Source organism: Rhinolophus sinicus, chromosome 13 (genome assembly GCF_057876585.1).
Source record: "Rhinolophus sinicus isolate RSI-liver-muscle chromosome 13, RSI-T2T, whole genome shotgun sequence".
Taxonomy (NCBI): Eukaryota; Metazoa; Chordata; class Mammalia; order Chiroptera; family Rhinolophidae; genus Rhinolophus; species Rhinolophus sinicus.
The window spans coordinates 46720735-46737606 of record NC_142513.1 but is presented as its reverse complement, the minus strand read 5'-3'; the positions used below and the strand labels follow the sequence as shown (position 1 = coordinate 46737606).

Sequence of the window (16872 nt, the reverse complement as noted above, 5' to 3'; positions counted from 1 at the left end):
GTGAAAATCCTTAGACAAATCTTATTTCTCTATGAGGACAGATCTATGAATCAGTGTTTAAAATTATATCCAAGTGTTATGGCACTATAACCATTGTAATACATCCAAACATTGCTCATAGCAATAGCAGCAGATATCAAAATGATGCCTGCCCAAAGCTTTACTTTCATATATGGTGATAAAAACTGAAAAATACAAAAAAAGGCTATCAGTTAACACCATCGAAGTATTAATGACAACTTTGTTGTTTTGGTGTTGATAAACACTGGTATTTGGATAGTTTGAGTACGTAAAATGCAATACTTCTTGTTTTCATTTCATTGCAAAGTTAGTTAGATACCAAGAAAATAGTTTAAAATACTATTAGGTTTGTGCAAACGTAATTGCGATTTAAAGGGTTAAAAACAACTGAAAACACCTCAATTAATTTTGCACCTATACACATATGATACGAAATAAATTTTCCTATACACAGATGATACAAAAATATTTTCCTTTAATAAGGATTTCGCATGTCATATGCTTTGGGATGCAATTAAAATGTTATTTAAACAGCCCAGTAAATACACTTGTATGATTTATATTTTAGATCATATACTTTTTGTTCAAAATTTGGACATATTCTTGTTTTGCATTCTTAAGTTGATCATCAATAGATAATGGAGGAAATGTTTGATTGTATTTAGATTCAAATTCAGCAGCATCTGGAAAGAAAAAGAAAGAATTATGTTCTTTAAAATACAACTAAGTATAAGCATTAAGAAGAATGAAAAACCTATATATGAGGCAACAGTGCACAATAGGAGATCATATTCAATATAATTTGCCCATGGCTGCACACTGACTTAACTGCTATTGTTAAGTATCAGAGCTTCTGGTTGTGTCGTTCTTCATCCCTTTATTAACAAGGTCGTACGACAAGCACTGAAGTTACAAGGTGAAGAAGACACGGTCCACCCCTGACCCATCATCTACTATAAACTGAAGGAACAGATGAACAGGCAATTTCCATTCAGAGTCCCCTATACCACACAAATGCACAACAGGATGCGAGTGGGGCACACAGAAGGGACACCCCAGTATTGATTGTCTGTTCTCTGGTGGAGGTGACACGGAAGTTGATGCCTGAAGGACAAGGACAGAGGAGGCCAGATAGAGGGAAGAAGCAGATGCAAACTAGAGGGGGGAGAACACTTACGGAATGAGAAGTGGTCTAGTTTAGGTAGATGCTAGAGCAAAGGCGCAAACAAACGAGGCTTGGTAGCAAGACACAAGTCTGAAATATTTGGTGAGAACTAAATTGATGTGGGTGTTTTCATTCCATGCAAAGGAATTTGGAGTTTCTCCTGAGGGTACATGGTAAACTAATGACACAGTCAATGACTGGAGATTTAAATGTCACCCATCAGGTGACAGCTACAGTGTTTCCCCCAAAATAAGACTAACTGGAAATTGAGCCCTAATGCGTCTTTTGGAGCTATAATTAATGTAAGACCGGGTCTTATTTTCAGGGAAACATGGTAGCTTGGCCCTCCCAGGAGGTACCGTATTTCCCCGAAAATAAGACCGGGACTCATATTAATTTTTGCTCCAAGAGACACATTAGGGCTTATTTTCCGGTTAGGTCTTGTGTTTGGGGAAATGCCATATATGAACTGTAATTGCCTAAATATCACTAGATAAGTCTGGTTATTGGGCCTCATATCACTGGCAAAAACATAAGAAGTTGATGACGCCCAGTTTTCAATGTGCAGGTAGACAGTTCCATAGGGATGGCAGAAGAAAGGAAGGGGACAGACCAAAAACAAAAAGAGATACATAGACTCTTGAGATATTTAAAAAGATATACAATGTCATAAATACTGATATGACCTTGTCTCACTATAAATGTTTATGCTTTCACCTTTTTTATTTGCTATGAAGAAAATATGTAATGTAGTATCTATTATCAGAACATGGAAAGGGATGCCATTTACTACTTACATTTGTCTGTTTGTTCTATTTGTTTACTAGCCAAAGAGCAGTATTTGATGAAATTTATTTGTTTTGTCTACCAGAGAGGCATTCGGGGAAAAACACACGTCCTGCAATTACTGTTTTGAACATATATGCCAAATATTAAGAAAAGTTGTCTTAGAAACCAAGTACATTTGGAGTGATTAATAGTATTACAGCATAGATTCTTCACTTTACAAAAGATTTCATGAGAGAGTTTCTTTAAATTAAATGGCAGGGTGTACAGACTTCCAAAAAAAAAAAAAAAAAAAAAAGGCAGAAGCCTTTCATGAAATTATATCTCAAGTTAAAGCCGAGTATTTAAAACATCTTTGCCACTCTAGTAGAAGACAAACACTGGGTTGGTTGGGTACTCCGTGCCCTCCCTGTTGGGTTCTAAGACACTTTTGCCCAATCCTTAGAGCTACAAGGAGCACAATTCGAAATCAGTTAACAAACAACCTTAAGAGGCAATTTGTCGTGTCAAGTAATTAGCTTGTAGTGAAATAACACTATAATGGAAGAATAAGTGATGAATCATCAATGGACTTCACTTAGCTTATTTTTATATCATTTTTTGTTTTATATCATTTTGCTTTCATTTATGCTACTTATTTGTGCCATGTAAGCCGTATCAGGGATACAGCCTTAATTCCTGATTTATCTGATAATTATAATATGTAAAACCGATGTGCATAGTAAATATTTCTTTTCTGATGATATAACATTTTCTTATATTTAAACAATGTGTTGGAATTCAGTGAACTCTATAACTATCTCAGAATCTTGTTAATCCCTTTGTTTATTGTGAACTGTTTTTAAGTAGTAATTTCTCAATGTAGTTTAGCACAGAGCTATTAGAGATACCCTATGCAATGGCAGAGTTGGTAACAGAATTGAGCTTTCTAAAATTTTCAGTCCTCCTTGCTAGACTCACTGGTTTTAAGGCCTCTACAGATTTCAACAACGAAAATCTCAGTTGCCACAGTGCCTGACATATAGAAAGTGCTCAATAAACAGTGGTTTCTAAAAATTCTAAACTTGAAATGTCTTTTATAACCAGTTCTTATTCTGATTTTACCTGAACTGACTTTTTACCAGGCAAAGAAACAAAAACCCACACTGTGAAAACAGTATTCAGGAAGAAACAGAAATAGCTCTCTCCCTCTTTTATTCCATGTTGTATTATGGAAATGATGCAAAGGATCAACCTCACTGATTTCTTTTTGGTTGGGAGGGTGGTCCATGTACTTTTCTTGAAATATATTTACTTTTTTTCTTTCTTGCCTCAGTGAGCCACATGTTCTTTATTTTAAGAGAAATAGATGGTTTATTAAGAGGCATGTATAATGAAATGAAAGTAAATTATAATCAAAGGTTTCTGTTCTAATTAAGTCAGATGCTTTACCCTGTCAGCACTTGAAATCAGATTTGCTTTAGATAATCATTTGACAATAATCACTTGTTCTCCTGTTTTAAAATTCTTTATTCATAGCTGTATTTCTTCTTTCTTTTTTACTACAGTCTAAAACTATAACAATAACAAATTCAGATACAGCAAATAAAGTTATCAACATGTCACTACCAATGCTAGGAATAACTGTAAGTGACTCTGCTAGATATTCTTAATTAACAATCTTTGATACTTTAGATTCATGTAAATATTATCCCTTCCATCATAAGACAGCTAGAGATATCAGTCATACTTTGTTCCCAAAAATGTAGAAAATAAGGACAGTAAATTCTTATTATCTTAATATTGGGTGCTATTCTTTTACTCCCATTTAAAAAACCTGTGTGAACTGAAAAGCACAAGATTAGACTCTAATTTTAGAGTGGTAATAAAACAATATGTATTTTTATTGTATATGCTATATACATATATAGTTGGGGAGGGTTTTTCTCCTTTTTTTTTTTCTTTTTTTTTTTGGTGTAAGATTTTTTTTTTTATTAAATTTATTGGGGTGACAATTGTTAGTAAAATTACATAGATTTCAGGTGTACAATTCTGTATTACATCATCTATAAATCCCATTGTGTGTTCATCACCCAGAGTCAGTTCTCCTTCCATCACCATATATTCGATCCCCCTTACCCTCATCTACCACCCCCCACCCCCCACCCCCCTTACCCTCTGGCAACCACTAAACTATTGTCTGTGTCTATGAGTTTCTGTTTCTCATTTGTTTGTCTTGTTCTTTTGTTGTTTTTGGTTTATATACCACATATCAGTGAAATCACATGGTTCTCTGCTTTTTCTGTCTGACTTGTTTCGCTCAGCATTACTCTCTCAAGATCCATCCATGTTGTCACAAACGTTCCTATATCATCTTTTCTTACTGCTGAATAGTATTCCATTGTGTATATATACCACAACTTCTTTATCCATTCATCTATCGAAGGACATTTTGGTTGTTTCCATGTCTTGGCCACCGTAAACAAAGCTGCAATGAACATTGGAGCACACGTGTCTTTATCTCTAAATGTTTTCAGATTTTTGGGGTAGATACCCAGGAGAGGGATTGCTGGGTCATATGGCAATTCTATTCGTAATTCTTTGAGGAACCTCCACACTGCCTTCCATAACGGCTGCACCAGTCTGCATTCCCACCAACAGTGTATAAGGGTTCCTTTTTCTTCACAGCCTCTCCAACATTTATTACTATTTGTCTTGTTGATGATAGCCATTCTGACTGGGGTGAGGTGATATCTCATTGTGGTTTTGATTTGCATTTCTCTGATGATTAGTGATGTTGAGCATTTTTTCATATGTCTATTTGCCATTTGTATGTCCTCTTTAGAGAAATGTCTCTTCAAGTCCTCTGCCCATTTTTCAATTGGGTTGTTTGTTTTTTTGTTGTTGAGTTGCATGAGTTCCTTGTATATTCTGGATACTAGCCCCTTATCGGAGGCACTGTTTGCAAAAATCTTCTCCCATTCAGTTGGTGGTCTCTTTATTTTGTCAATGGTTTCTTTTGCTGTGCAGAAGCTTTTAAGTTTCATATAGTCCCATTCGTTTATTTTAGCTTTTACTTCCATTGCCTTTGGAGTCAAGTTCATAAAATGCCCTTTGAACCCAAGGTCCATAAGTTTAGTACCAATGTTTTCTTCTATGCAGTTTATTGTGTCAGGTCTTATGCTTAAGTCTTTGATCCATTTTGAATTAACTTTGGTACATGGTGACAAATAGCAGTCCAGTTTCATTCTTTTGCACGTGGCTATCCAATTCTCCCAGCACCATTTATTGAAGAGGCTGTCTTTGCTCCATTGTATGTTTTTAGCTTCTTTGTCAAAAATTATCTGTCCATATTTATGTGGTTTTATTTTTGGGTTCTCAATTCTATTCCATTGGTCTATGTGTCTGTTTTTCTGCCAATACCATGCTGTTTTGATTATTGTAGCCCTGTAGTACAAGTCAAAGTCAGGAAGTGTGATACCTCCATTATTGTTCTTTTTTCTTAAGATTGCTTTGGCTATTCAGGGTCTTTTGTGGTTCCAAACAAATCTGGTGATTTTTTGTTCCATTTCTTTAAAAAATGACATTGGGATTTTGATGGGGATTGCATTGAATCTGTATATTGCTTTGGGTAATATGGCCATTTTAACTATGTTGATTCTTCCAATCCATGAGCACGGAATGTCTTTCCATTTCTTTGTGTCTTCTTCAATTTCTTTCAAAAATGTCTTATAGTTTTCAGCAGATAGGTCTTTCACATCCTTGGTTAAGTTTATTCCTAGGTATTTTATTCTTTTTGCTGCAATTGCAAAAGGAATTGTTTTTTGTATTTCTTTTTCTGAGATTTCATTGTTAGTATATAGGAAGGCAATGGACTTTGGTACGTTGATTTTGTAGCCAGCAACTTTACTGTATTCGTTGATTATTTCTAATAGCTTTTTGGTGGAGTCTTTAGGGTTTTCTATATATAGCATCATGCCATCTGCAAAGAGTGATAATTTAACTTCTTCATTCCCAATTTGGATGCCCTTTATTTCTTTCTCTTGCCTGATTGCTCTGGCAAGGACTTCCAACACTATGTTGAAAAGCAGAGATGATAGGGGAGAGCCCTGTCGTGTTCCTGAATGTACAGCAAATTTTTCACCATTAATTATGAGATTAGCTGAGGGTTTGTCATATATGGCCTTTATTATTTTAAGGTATTTTCTTTCTATACCTATTTTATTAAGTGTTTTAATCATAAATGGATGCTGTTTCTTGTCAAATGCTTTTCTGCAGCAATTGACATAATCGTATGATTTTTGTCCTTTATTTTGTTTATGTGATGTATCACATTGATGGATTTGCAGATGTTGAACCATCGTTGTGCTCCTGGGATGAACTCCGCTTGGTTGTGATGAATAATCTTTTTAATGCATTGTTGTATTCGATTTGCTAGAATTTTGATTAGGATTTTTGCATCTGTATTCATCAGAGATATTGGTCTACAGTTTTTTTTGTGTTGTCCTTACCAGGTTTTGGTATCAGGGTAAAGTTGGACACATAAAATGAGTTGGGGAGTACTGTCTCTTCTTCAATTTTTTGGAAGAGTTTATGCAGGATTGGTATTAGATCCTCTTTGAAGGTTTGGTAGAATTCACTAGTGAAGCCATCTGGTCCCGGACTTTTGCTTTTGGGAAGGTTTTGGATGACTGATTCAATTTCCTTACTGGTGATCGGTCTGTTTAGATTTTCCAGTTCTTCATGGTTCAGCCTAGGAAGGCTGTATGTTTCTAAGAACTTGTCCATTTCTTCTAGGTTATTGAATTTGGTGGCATATAGTCCTTCATAGTATTCTTGGATGATCCTTTGTATTTGCATCGTGATAAATTCCCCTTTTTCATTTCTGATTTTGTTAATCAGTGTCTTCTCTCTTTTTATCTTAGTGAGTCTAGCATGTGTGTGTGATGACGACGATGGGGATGAAAGACAGTTAAACAGTCCTTCATAGTGGGAGATCAATAAACTATGTTTACAATAGGGGGGGAAATTTTAAGTAGCTATTTAAGCCTGTTATGTGGAGGTAAATATGGAAAGGACCAGCTAAGTACGTTGAAAGTGGTTATCTGGGGAAGCAGGAAAAGCAGGTGGGGGTGTGGCCAAGGAGCTGCTGTTTTTCTATACAAAGCTTGTGGAACAACCGATTCTTAAACCGTGTGAACGCAAAACTGATTTTTAAAAAAGAACTTAGTGGTGATAAAAAGTAAAACAAACAATATGGCTGTCATGCGGGAGACCCTGCTCGCTGCACCATTTGTCATGCGGGGAGGCCTGCGGGGTCTCTGCTCCCGCTCCCCATACAAGAACACAGGATATGGTGAGGCCAAAAAGGAACACCCACGGAGCCATAGGTAGGGGAGTCATACCACTATATTCTCTCTGGCGGCACTATACTCTCAATGGAGGCTGGAATCACACTGTCCGCAAACCGCCATCCACGCTTGCCAGCCCAGCCACCATCTTCTTGCTAGCCCCCATTCTCTCTCTCCTCTCTTCTAGCGTAGCCACAGCAGTTATATTAGTGGCCAATGGCTCACTGGTTACAGCTGACGGCCAACTAGCCACAGCTGATGGCCATGCAAGCACAGTTGGCCATTTACTACCTGAGCCAGCACCTGTCTATGTGAGGCTGAGAGCCTGGAAACTACTTTCTGGGGCTCTGCCCCCACAATGGCTATCTTGCAAATTGCCAAACCTAACTGTTGCACAGGCTCAGTTCCTGGCTCAGCAAGTAAGTAGGTTAGGAGCCATTTGGTGCAGGGTTGAAGGAGAGCCTTTATCATACCACTCACACATCCACAGTGTTTTGACCTACATTTGAATTACAGCTTATTTTAATTTTCTAGGGCGAATTTTCCAATCTGGGTTGAATTTCCTTGCTACTTCTCAATTTTCCTGGGTCACACTTCTTACACACTTCCCCTCTCCTTACTGGCTGTCAGTTTAAGTTTGTTAAGAAAACACAAATTACGTGACATATTAAACTTGACAAACAACGAAAGAAAGACAAACCACCTAAAATTTTTCAGAATAAATTTCATACTGTCTAAACCCCTATTTCTTGTGATTAATGAAAATGAAGATTAACTTATTTATTTGAGAAAAACACATGCTGAACTTGGGATGTGTTTTCATCATATTTTATACAGCGTGTAAATCAAGCCAGGATGTTCAGGTGTCAGGGATTTTATTTCTAGGTTTCAGCCCTGCCTTAGTTAGGAGGAACTCATCAACCTGATACCCACATAGAAAACATTAGTCTTGGCAACTAATCACCGACTTGCGGGTTGTTAAAGACTGAGAAAGTGGTTAGTCAGGACATACTGGAAAAAAGAAGGACGATCTCTTTTGTCATAAAAGGTAATCAATATTTTTCCATTTCAGCAATGATAACCCTTACAAGCATTATGTTATACTTAAGAAATAAGAGCCAATTTATCTTTGCTACACTGAAATTTTCCCACTACTTGGCTCCTCTGTGTTGAAAAGAAATAGTGGTATTTGTATCAACTGTCCGGGTGAGGTTTTGTAATTTGCTTAACACAAAACCAAAGCCAGAACACTTACAGCCATCCTAACTTCAACAAAGGAGTCTTCTGAGTGGCCGCTTGAGTTCAGCTTGAGCTGTAATTCAGACACCAAGCCCAGCAGATCTGCCATTTTAGCTTGAAGGCGCGCCGCCTGGGTCTTATAGCTGTTCCATTTCCTGTTCTGCTACTGCTTTGGGGTCCCCAGGTGGGTCCTGGAAATGACAAGGAACAAAGCGAATTAACTAATCAATCCAAGAATCTGGCCGTCAAACTCCAGTGCTCCACACCCACTGGGAAGGCAGTTTCTCAACATCTTTGTCCCCTGTGCTTTACAATAGAATATTCTAGCTTGTCCTTGGCAATTTATTTTTTGACATAACATTGAAAACAAACATTTTCATATCATTTTATTGTATTCAAATAATAGCAAATTAAAATAACCTCATGAAAGATAGGCTTCCACAGCATGCTGGAATAATCTGATATTATGAAAATAACCAACCAGACCTTGGCAATGGTAGACTTGCAAGTTTTAGTCCAGAATATCAGAAAATAAGGACAAAATGAGTGACGTCATAGGAATGGCGGCAGCGGGGCGCACTTTTTGAGTTCTCCGTCGGATCTTATCAGAAACGGGAAAGCTTATAACCCATCAAAGGACTCTCTGCTCATCACGCAGAACAGCGAAGAGACTCGCGCAGGGATTACTTTCAGGTGGGGAAAATTGGGCGAGCAGGGGAAGAAGGAAGGGAGCGGAGTGGAGACACGGTCCACACCTGTGCTGTGGGGACTCGGTGGCTATAGAAATTCTGTAGAAATTTGCCCCGCACCCTCGGGTTGTGGAAATCTGCCCCGCACCTGTGCATGTGAAAATCCAGCCCATACCCATGGCTACAGATACGCAGGAGATCCCAGGACGGAGGAGAGCGCAGAAGCCAGGAGGTGGGCTCTTTGCCCTGCGTCCCACAGCGGACCTCTTCCGCTGCGGGGGCAGCATATCCAGCATTTGAGGCAATAACTTCAGCTGATACCTCCAGTTAAGCCTTAGGCCAGACAAAGGACACAAACTCCATACCTGGGCCCCTCCTCCCACTCTTCCGACCCTACCCCCGCCTTTCTAGAGACTTGATCTGGCCCCTGCACTAAGGAGCAGTGGCAGATTACAGAAGAGCCTTGGTGCTTGGGCTCCGGGAAGACAGGCGGGCGGTTCTGGTCCAGGTAGGAGGCTGGGAGGAGTGTGGTTTTTGCTGGGCTGGGAGAGGGGGGAATCCTCCGTCCCCAGCCACCACCTTTTCTGGCCTGCGGGAAGAGTGTAAGTGGGAAGAGAAGACCCCTCCTTCCATCCCCAGCCCCCACCCTTTCTGGCCTGCCTAGGGCGGGGCAATTACATCGGCGGAGGCACTCCTAAGGATCCAGCAGTAAGCTGCAGACGCAGCTCCCAGTTTTCAGAAGCTGAGAAATCTCCCACCCGCCACACACACACACAGGGAAGAGGTGCCCTAAGACTCAGGAGAACTGGACACAGGGCTGGTGGTGCTACTCTCAGTGTGCATATGTGCAGGCAAGGGCAGAAACTGCACTGGCTTTGTAAAAATTACCGTCCAGACCCCTCAGCCCCACGCATCTAAAGCTGCAGTCCCAACGTCACTCTGGGCACCAGGTGACCGGCTCTACCTGCACAATACGCAGGGGACTCTGTGCTACAGCAGAGAACAACCTGGAGATTACTTGGTGGGCTTAAGCCACGACTGGCACTGCTTTTTGTTTTGTTTGTTTTGTTTTGTCTTTATATCTTTGATATCTTTGCCTGTGTTGAGTGGGGGTTGTCGATTGTCTTTTACATGTGAATGTATTTGATTTTTTCTTTGTTGTTGTTGTTGTGCTTGGTGATTTGCTTTGTTCTGAAATTGCCCTACCAGGGCCCAGCTTAAGAGGCACAAGATTCAACATACCCAGAGGCCAACTCCAGACCAAACCAGAGTACTACCGGGTTTGACCTACAAGTGACACACCCAGAGGGGATTCTTTACAGGCACAAGAGCCCATAGAGGCCTAACCACATTTAAGCGGTCAACCCCCACACAGCAGAACACCCTGCGGTGGGCAGAGCCAAGTCTCACAACTAGTCAGCCTAGGAGTTAACCCCACCTACTCACAAGCGAAAAGCAATTAAAGATCCTCTTTAACAGGACAATATACACAACACAAGAGTCACTTTTGGAGCACACACAGGGGAGGAGAATGAAGTAGTGCAAGTGAAATATAAAGGACACATTCTACATACTAACCCAGCAGGAATTAAGAACTCCAGGGCATCTACCTAATACATCGAAGCAAACACAGAGAGTCAGCCAGAATGAGGAAACAAAGAAACATATCCCAAATAAAAGAACAGAAGAAACCTTCAGAAATGGAACCAAATGAAGCAGAGGTAACCAAACTATCAGAGACAGAGTTCAGAACACTGATGATAAGAATGTTTAAGGAGCTTAGAGCCGACATAAAGAAGGATGTAGAAATCATAACGAACAACCAGTTAGAATTGAAGAACACAATTACCGAAATAAAGAACTCACATGAAGGAATTAACAGCAGGTTAGATGAAGCAGAGGATCGAATCAGCGACTTAGAAGACAAGTTAGCAGAGATCACCCAAACAGAACAACAGAAAGAAAAAAGAATAAAAAACAATGAAGATGGTGTAAGAGATCTCTGGGATAACATCAAGCACAACAACATGCGCATCATAGGAATACCAGAAGGTGAAGAGAAGAAACAAGGGATTGAGAACATATTTGAAGTAATAATGTCTGAAAATTTCCCTAACCTGATGAAGGAAACCAACATACAAGCCCAGGAAGTGCAGAGAGTTCCAACCAGGATAAACCCAAACAGGTCCACCCCAAGACACATTATAGTTAAGATGGCAAAGGTTAAAGACAAAGAGAGAATCCTAAAAGCAGCAAGAGAAAGACAGAGGGTTACATACAAGGGAACTCCCATAAGACTATCAAATGACTTTTCTGCAGAAACATTGAAGGCCAGGAAGGAGTGGCAGGAGATACTCAAAGTGATGGAAAACAAAGGCCTACAACCTAGGTTGCTTTATCCAGCAAGGCTATCATTTAAAGTTGACGGAGAGATAAAGAGCTTCCCAGAAAAGAATAAGCTAACGGAATTCATTACCACCAAGCCAGCATTGCAAGAAATACTAAAAGGACTTCTGTAAATAGAAGAAAGATGAAAACAAGCTAACTACAAATTTAAAAATGGCAATAACTATGTACTTATCAATAATCACTTTAAATGTAAACGGTTTAAATGCTCCAATCAAGAGACATAGGGTGGCTGAGTGGATAAGAAAGCAAGACCCTTGTATATGCTGTATACAAGAGACTCACCTCAGATCAAAAGACACACACAGGCTGAAAGTGAAGGAATGGAGTAAGATATTTCATGCAAATGGAAATGAGAAAAAAAGCTGGAGTTGCAATACTTATTTCTGACAAAATAGACTTTAAAATGAAGAAAATATTAAAAGACAAAGAAGGGCACTACATAACAATAAAGGGATCGATCCGACAAGAGGACATAACCCTAGTAAACATCTATGCACCCAACATAGGAGCACCTAAATATATAAAACAGATATTGACTGACATAAAGACAGAGATCAACAATAACACTATCATAGTAGGGGACTTCAACACACCTCTGACTACAAGGGACAGGTCTTCCAGACAGAAAATCAATATGGAACCAACGGCCTTAAATGATACATTGGACCACTTGGATTTAATCGATATTTTCAGAACATTCCACCCCAATGCTGCAGAATACATGTTCTTCTCAAGCGCTCATGGAACATTTTCCAAGATAGACCATATGTTAGGCCACAAAGCAAGTCTTGATAAATTTAAGAAAATCGAAATCATACCAATTGTCTTCTCCGACCACAGTGCTATGAAATTAGAAATGAACTACAGGAAAAAAACTGGAAGACACACAAATTCATGGAGGCTGAATAATATGTTACTAAATAATGAATGGGTCAAGCAGGAGATCAAGGAAGAAATCAAAAGATATCTCGAGACAAACGAAAATGAAAATACAACGACCCAAAATCTATGGGATGCCGCGAAAGCAGTCCTAAGAGGAAAGTTCATAGCACTGCAGGCCTACCTAAAGAAACCAGAAACATCACTAATCAACAGTTTATCTTCACACTTAAGGGATCTGGAAAAAGAACAACAAAATAAGCCCAAAGGGAGTACAAGGAAGGAGATAATAAAGATCAGAGCGGAAATAAATGAAATAGAAATCAGAAAAACAATACAAAAGATCAATGAATCCAAGAGTTGGTTCTTAGAGAAGATAAACAAAATTGACAAACCTTTAGCCAGACTCATTAAAAAAAAGAGAGAGAGGACCCACATTAATAAAATCAGTAATGAAAGAGGAGAAGTGACAACAGACACCGCAGAGATACAAAAAATTTTAGGAAATTACTATGAGCAACTGTATGCCAACAAATTTGACAACCTGGAAGAAATGGACAATTTCCTAGATGCGTACAACCTTCCAAGGCTAACTCAAGAAGAAACAGAAAACCTGAATAGACTGATTACCACCAAGGAAATTGAATCAGTAATCAACAATCTCCCAACAAACAAAAGCCCTGGACCAGATGGCTTTACAGGTGAAGTTTACAAAACGTTCAAAAAAGAATTATCACCTATTCTCCTCAAACTCTTCCAAAAAACCCAGAGGGAGGGAAGACTCCCAAACACTTTTTACGAAGCCTCTATCACCCTGATCCCAAAATCAGACAAAGACACCACAAAAAAAGAAAACTACAGGCCGATATTGCTAATGAACATAGATGCAAAAATCCTCAACAAAATATTAGCGAACAGAATTCAGCAATACATTAAAAAGATCATACACCATACATACATCATACAAAGATCATACATCATACTTGGGAGCAGGGAGAAGAGACTCGACTCCACACTCAGCTAATCAGTGTATGTGCTGCCTTGAGCAGATTCACTTAATGTCTTGGCCTCAGTTTACTTGAGTTAGAAAGAAAGACATGGCACACAGGGTCTCTGGTCCCTTCCAGCTCTGACCTTCTCGGCCTCTCTGATTTCCTCCTCAGGAAACCTTCACTACTCTTGAGGGCATGGCCACCACCACCAGAAATATGTACACTTGAGATTGTCAGGAGGCAACACATCAGAAAACTGACATGCACCACACACATACCCTTCTCTGTGACAGCATTCCTAAGGAATGGTAACCAGGCACAAAGGTTCGCAGTGGACCCAAAAAGTATCAGAAGCGCATGTGCCCAGAACATAAACCAGCTCGTCCATGAAATATTAAAAACTGATGGACGGGTATTAACTTGCAGCACGGAGGTGCCCCTCCTACCATCGAGATCATGCTCTTCCTTCCTTTGGAGCATTTCCTTACTGGGAAACTAGCACAGGCCTTTGAGCACAGCAACTCCTTGTGAAACGGAAGAGTCAGGTCTGCAAGGAAAGGTTAAAAGCCTGTGCCATCTCTCTTAGTAATGACTCACACCAAAGAAACGTACGTCTAAAGGAATGAAAACATACAAGGAAAGCTACCACTGAGCCTGGAACCAGGAAGCAAACAGATGAAGGCAAGACTACATAGGATCATTAGGAATCTTCATGTTTACCCACCTGATCTCTCAGAGAACATTTTATGGAATGGATTTTTTAAAACTACCTTGGCAGAAAGGCGGGAAGTAGAGTTTTATTATTTTTTTTCTAAAGGAAGAGGCTTAGAGCTTTATTTGACTTTTCTGTCTCCTTATAAAAGAATGTTCCTGGAATGAAGTTTTAAACAAGTGTCTGAGGACCAGGGATATAAGGCTGTGACGTCACGCTAGAATCTCTGAGTGTCAGGTTAATTTTCTTTTTCACAATTGTGAGCACCTCTTAAATGCCTTTGAGAAAAGATGAACCTACTCGTTTGGCCAAAAACACCTTGCACTCTAACACTTTAAATGTCTCTCTATTTTACCCCTGAGAGTCTTTTCAGTGACTTCCTGGACTAGAACTCCCATGGTTTATTTTCTAGGATCTCAGCCCCAGTTCCACTATTTGTCACACTGTCCTCACTTTTAGTCACTTACCATTGACCTTTGTGAAACACAGCAACTTCTCTGTCTTTCTCTGTATTGATATAATGTCTCTATCCTATGGTCCTAGCAACGTGCCCAGTTGATATCCCATTATGTAATCCAAGAAGAAAAGCCTATCTAATGACCTTTGCCTAGCAATCTGCAATTAAAATTTAAACAGTACTGTGTAGAGACATGACATGAAGTATAATTCAGTGAAATCAAACAGAAACATTAATGCCTCAGCCTCACCCTGAGAATTGGAAGGCAGATCTCTAGCAGAAATTTCCAATTCTCTTCCCTGTGTAGGACAAAACGCTTGAGAAGCCCTGATGCTGAGGGCGGATTCCCCGCTGTAGAAACAGCGGCAAAGATGGGCCAGCATGAGTGAGACAAGTCCCAGGCCTTGAGAGCTTTACTAAGTGAGGAAGATGACCGCCTAAACCTAAAAACCACCTCAAGGGAGGGAAGGATCAGCCTGGGAGGCACAGTCTGGGGGGGGGAGAAGGCTGATGACCAAGGGTATTAAAGAGTCCCAAGTATCTCATTGTTCCAACACCAAGTCCTTTGTCCCAAGGACTCGTTTCTGAGTCCTGCTTGTAGCTCACTTCGACAGATCGCCTGCCCTGAAACAAGTGGTCCAGAGTTTCAACTTCTGATCTCAGCTTCTTCCAATGCTGGGATCGGTAAGAAAACCTACAGGCAGACGATCTCAAACTGCTTCTGGAAGCTTCCTTTTTGGCTTCAGTGTGCTAGGTCCCAGCCGGCTGAAGCCAACTGTCAGCTCACATTCCAAAAGCCAAGGGAGGAAAACCATATAAGACATTTTCTTCCAGAGAATACAAAATGACTCATATATCCCAGGTGTAATCATTTCTTCAGAGGATTATACCTCAAAAACATTCAGACAATGAGCGATTTCCCCCCAAAAGTGACGTAACCTCTTCCAACTGGAAGACACGTTGAAGCATCAGATGTGGTAAGCCTTATCCACAGTGAAACATTTCCAACATTAATATAAATGTACTAAAGCTCAATGTTTTCATTGTCTCATGAGCACCAGTTGATGAATAGATCACTGATACAAATTGACACTTTTCTAAACAACTTTTCACCCTTTAGATTATTCTATATCATCCCCTTTTCATTACTTTCTTTCCATGTTATTTCTCTGTTCGCATTCTTTACCCATTCAAGAAATTAGAGATCATCAAAGTTCAAGGTAAAGTCTCAAGAAAGATCACTGATATCTGGAGTTACGTCCTCCCTGAATCAACCCAGTGCTCTGTCCTCCAAAGAGTTAAGATCCAGGTTTGGAAGAAAATGAACAGCAGATGCGTCCATGTAAACAAATAATACCCAGTGAGCGTTAGCAACCAGGCAGACGCTGCACATGTGCTCTGCTTTGTTTTTCACTAACATCTTTGATACCCACTCTGGGTTGTGAGCATATTTCCCAGGTTCTTTGGGTTAATGAAAGCACGGCAACCCTATATAATCTTCTATCACAATATACATTTGTTAAACCGTCTTTCAGAAGTAAATGTACAATGGAAAGTGATGAATCTATCTTAGACAGAGAGGAAGGACAAGGTCAGTAAGTAAAGCTTCTGAGTAATAGATTTCTTAAAATGTAATTTTATATCACAGACACACACTGAAAACTAACATTTGGATGGTTCTAGGTAGAGGTCCTTCTGCACTGTCTATAATGAATACAAAACATTAGTTTATCACAGCAACATTCTTTTGACTATAATCAATATGGTCAAAGCTTTACAAATGTCTTTCCCCCAGCAGCAATTATTCATGATCCTTAAAACTGCCACCAACCTTCTCAGCAAGAACACTTCTTTCAACATAATGCAAAACACCTGTCTAACCTGAACAATGAAAGGTTTTGGTCTAGAAGTCAACACAAATAAGGTTCTACAAATAAGATACTACAAATATTAGTAAAAAAAGAAAAGTCACAGCTAATCAGTCTGCTCACCTGGAATGACCTTCCTGTTTTCCCTTTTAGTTTTCCAAGTTCTTCCTTCAATTTTTCATTTTCATGATTCAAAGCCATTAGGCATTCTTTGGCTTCTTTGCTCTGGATCTCAAAAAAAGGGCATTCTTCTTTCTGTTTCTCTGTCCAGGCTGAAAACTCCTCAAATCGTCCTTTCAGATCTTGTTCATTTAGCTTCATGGCT

The 16872-nt window shown here is 39.5% G+C and overlaps 1 long non-coding RNA gene across 1 annotated transcript; it reads right to left on the bottom strand.

Moving 5' to 3' along the window:
- Positions 1-513: 513 nt before the first annotated feature.
- On the bottom strand, positions 514-16868 carry LOC148756081 (uncharacterized). The gene is made up of 3 exons (XR_016018333.1): positions 16671-16868; positions 8558-8732; positions 514-704 (listed from the first exon to the last, which is right to left on the bottom strand). It is a non-coding gene; the product is annotated as an uncharacterized LOC148756081 (long non-coding RNA).
- Between the last annotated feature and the right edge of the window lie 4 nt (positions 16869-16872).